General features: G+C 39.3%; 1 long non-coding RNA gene across 1 annotated transcript; it reads right to left on the bottom strand.

Moving 5' to 3' along the window:
- Positions 1–221: 221 nt before the first annotated feature.
- Positions 222–4456, bottom strand: LOC115378750 (uncharacterized). Its single transcript, XR_003930159.1, has 3 exons — positions 1410–4456; positions 1145–1233; positions 222–623 (listed from the first exon to the last, which is right to left on the bottom strand). It is a non-coding gene; the product is annotated as an uncharacterized LOC115378750 (long non-coding RNA).
- Between the last annotated feature and the right edge of the window lie 320 nt (positions 4457–4776).

The raw sequence follows: 4776 nt of genomic DNA on the forward strand, positions 1-4776 counted from the left end.
CAAGACTAAAAATGGTCAATGCATTTAAAGGGGAAATAAATGCTAAACTTGGTATCAGTACATGCATGCTATTAACTTAGTAGTAGTTTTGATGCTTAAATTATGATACAACACAAAATATGTTTTTAATGGATCTAACAGGATTAATACAATTTGACCAAAACTGTTTACCTCTACAAAAGGGAATCAGGAAAAAGTAAATATAGGAAATAATGACTGCTGAAACACCAAATGTTTTGTGAGGAACAACATTTATTTACAGTAGAAGAGCAACACACTGAAATCTAACTAAGCTCCTCCCTAGTCTTCAGGCGCTACTTGTGGCGGGTACTTATGCACTGTAGCCCGATAGCCTGGTAAAGCAACCATAAAATGGTGACCCACCTGTAGCTTCGGATGTGCTCCCGAGACAAATGCTCTAACCACGTTCATGCCACACTAACACCCCCCCCAAACGAGTTCCAAAGGGAACCCGCTCTTAAACCTAACTGGGGATGGAACAATGTCCACTCACTATGATTGTGCACAGGACCAATTGAAATCTGTGCCACAAAACTAACATGTCCTCAGTGGAGCTCTTGTTCCTTTCTTTGGTTGTTTTCTTCTTGAGTCTTCTGCGGTATCTACAGTTGGAAAGAGACAAGACAATGCAATACATGTTTTGTGTTTGTATAGTGGTTTTGACATTAGCTTTGGAAGCATACATAATGTATATAAACAAAACATAAGGTCATGAGACAGTATCTAGACACTGTAAAAGACAGGTCTTCAAAGTAGTGTATTAAATTCATGTTAAGGAAAATCAACACAAAAATTTTTATGTTGAGATTTACGCATATTCTAATATTAGATTATGTGTAGTTGAATGCAAACCACTTTACATGCAGGTATTATTGTTTTTCTTTGTAACATGTTTTTGTCTCCTCACTGGAGCAAGGTCAGAATTTCTCTAGTACTTGGTCAGTTTTTCATGTGACAAAAAATGACAATAATTACTTGTTAGTTATGTGACCATACTCGTGCTATGTTGAGTACAATCCAATCAAAATAAACTCTGTATAAATAAGTGAAACTTTTCTGTTGCCCCTTATAGATATATCTATGTCTACATCTTTTTCAAATGTGTTATCGGTTCTCATTTTACCTGAACTTTTTCATTTGTTGCTGCTTTGTTTCCTCAGCAGGGGTGCCATTGATCTGCCTGGCCATCTTCAGTCTCCTCGGCTGCCGTGCCTTTAAAATGACACATGTAATATTAAGCCATTGTAACACTGGGCTATGGAATTAAGTACACAACTTTCATATGCAAAACCATCAGAGTTGCAATATTCTTTGGTTAACTGTAAATGAGACAAAACCAAAAATTAAGTAGATTGTGATGCAGGATAAATAGGATGGATTTTTTGTACCTGTGTCCTCATGTCCTATGCAGATGCTCAATGTTTCGGTGGCTGGGGTCTTCCTGACAGTTGCCCATTGGTCTTCTTGGTCTGGAGCGTGTCACGTCCTTCATTTTTGTGCCCACTGGAGAAGTTGCCATCCTTCCTCTGACCAACTGACTGGGGCTGTGAGGACTAGACTTAGCAGTGACATGTATACACAATAATTTGTACAACTTGACATTACATTTCAAACCTGCAAGGCGTCTTCGTACATGGACAAGCTGAGCTCTATGGATGAAGTGCGGGTGTGGCTGATCCAGGCTGTCACAGAGGGGCTTGGCAGACCTGCAATACAGTTAGAAAAAGACTGCTCTCTTCCAAAAAGAGGCTGGGAAAAGTTAGTTAAAGTGACAACCAAGCATTATGAGATTGCTTTTGTTTTGTATTAATAAAAGGACATTAGTGTGATTGCAGTGTTGGTATGATTTAACCTAGCGGCGGACTACTGGCTTGAAACAGCCAGCTGAGAAGGTCACACAGCGAATATTATCATATATATAGTTTTTTTTAACACTACGAGCAATGAGTGGTCTGTCTACAGTTTTTGTTTGGTTTTGTAGAGCAGAATACATGTCAACAGTCAATTTAGGTGTGATTCAAAGTAACAGGTGACTGATGTCTAGAAACATTGTAGTAGCAGTTTGGAGAGCATTTCACAATGGAGATAATACTCCTCATCCCAGAGGGTCTCCCGGTACTGGGCCACACACTCTGGGTCTGAGAAATATACCTTCATACACCAAGTGCACTGTAATGTCTTGCCCATAAAAACAGGTTAAACAGTGTAAAGAGAAACAGTTTTGCAGCTGGGGGTGCGAGAGGGGGATAATTGCAGAAATGGGAGGTAATTAATTCTCCTTATCCCTGGGGTGTTTCCCGGTACTGGGCTACACGCCCTGGGCTTGAAGAAACCATACCTCCATAAAATTATTGTGCAGAAGTGTATTGTCCATATAGTTATTTGTACTATAAAAGTTATGGAGCCCATAGCGAAGTGATAAAAATGTTGTGTGATTTCAAGTAAGGGTTGACTGCTAAGTTGAAATAGCTTGCTTATTAGGTTGTGTGAAACCATGTGACCAAGTAGCAGAACCTGACTCCCGGTACTGGGCCTCAGGAACTGTCAGACTTGATTCAGGCTTATGGTATCTGTAAAAGTTACAGAGCCCATACTGAAGTGATCAAAATGTTGTTTGATTTTAAGTAACGGTTGAGTGCTAATTTGAAACAGCTTGCTTGGCAGGTCAGAAATTTTTTAAAAGTTTTTTTTAACACTTAGAGCAATGATTTATCTGCCTACATCTGCCTACAGTGGTTTGTTTTGATTTCCAGAGCAGCATACATATTGACAACTAATGTTGGTGTGTTTTAAAGTTATGACAGACTGCTGGTTTGAAACAGCTTGCTCAACAAGTTTGAAACTGAACACTAGAACTAAAGTACCAAAAAGCAATATAAACATTATAAACCAGGAATGTAGAAAAAATACTCTATGAACCATTTAAACAACAGAAGAATATAACCTAAAACCTGAGGGACAACACGCTCTGACAGAGGGTCAAGGTTAGCGTGAAACCATGAGACCAAGTAGCAGAACCTGATTCCCGGTACTGGGCCTCAGGAACTGTCAGTCTTGATCCAGGCGTATGGTATCTATAAAAGTTACAGAACTGAACACTAGAACTAAGGTACCAAAAAGCAATATAAACATTATAAACAAGGAATGTAGAAAAAGCTACTCTATGAATTATTTAAACAACAGAAGAAAATAACCTAAAACCTGAGGGACAACACGCTCTGATGGAGGATCAGCGGTAGTGTGAAACCATGAGACCAAGTAGCAGAACCTGACTCCCGGGACTGGGCCTCAGGAACTGTCAGACTTGATCCAGGCGTATCGTATCTATAAAAGTTACGGAGCTGAACACTAGAAGTAAAGTACCAACAAGCAATATAAACATTATAAACAAGGAATGTAGAAAAAATACTCTATGAACCATTTACACAACAGAAGAAAATAACCTAAAACCTGAGGGACAACACGCTCTGATGGAGGGTCAGGGTTAGTGTGAAACCATGAGACCAAGTAGCAGAACCTGATTCCCGGTACTGGGCCTCAGGAACTGTCAGTCTTGATCCAGGCGTATGGTATCTATAAAAGTTACAGAACTGAACACTAGAACTAAGGTACCAAAAAGCAATATAAACATTATAAACAAGGAATGTAGAAAAAGCTACTCTATGAATTATTTAAACAACAGAAGAAAATAACCTAAAACCTGAGGGACAACACGCTCTGATGGAGGATCAGCGGTAGTGTGAAACCATGAGACCAAGTAGCAGAACCTGACTCCCGGGACTGGGCCTCAGGAACTGTCAGACTTGATCCAGGCGTATCGTATCTATAAAAGTTACGGAGCTGAACACTAGAAGTAAAGTACCAACAAGCAATATAAACATTATAAACAAGGAATGTAGAAAAAATACTCTATGAACCATTTACACAACAGAAGAAAATAACCTAAAACCTGAGGGACAACACGCTCTGATGGAGGGTCAGGGTTAGTGTGAAACCATGAGACCAAGTAGCAGAACCTGATTCCCGGTACTGGGCTTCAGGAACTGTCAGACTTGATTCAGGCTTATGGTATCTGTAAAAGTTACAGAGCCCATACTGAAGTGATCAAAATGTTGTTTGATTTTAAGTAACGGTTGAGTGCTAATTTGAAACAGCTTGCTTGGCAGGTCAGAAATTGAATATGAGTTAGTTTTTTTTAACACTTAGAGCAATGACTTATCTGCCTACATCTGCCTACAGTGGTTTGTTTTGATTTCCAGAGCAGCATACATATTGACAACTAATGTTGGTGTGTTTTAAAGTTATGACAGACTGCTGGTTTGAAACAGCTTGCTCAACAAGTTTGAAACTGAACACTAGAGCTTAAGTACCAAAAAGCAATATAAACATTATAAACAAGGAATGTAGAAAAAACTACTCTATGAACAATTTAAACAACAGAAGAAAATAACCTAAAACCTGAGGGACAACACGCTCTGACGGAGGGTCAGGGTTAGCGTGAAACCATGAGACCAAGTAGCAGAACCTGATTCCCGGTACTGGGCCTCAGGAGCTGTCAGACTTGATCCAGGCGTATGGTATCTATAAAAGTTATAGAACTGAACACTAGAAGTAAAGTACCAAAAAGCAATATAAACATTATAAACAAGGAATGTAGAAAAAATACTCTATGAACCATTTACACAACAGAAGAAAATAAACTAAAACCTGAGGGACAACACGCTCTGATGGAGGATCAGCGGTAGTGTGAAACCA

The sequence above is a fragment of the Myripristis murdjan genome, chromosome 20, assembly GCF_902150065.1.
Source record: "Myripristis murdjan chromosome 20, fMyrMur1.1, whole genome shotgun sequence".
NCBI classification, from domain to species: Eukaryota; Metazoa; Chordata; class Actinopteri; order Holocentriformes; family Holocentridae; genus Myripristis; species Myripristis murdjan.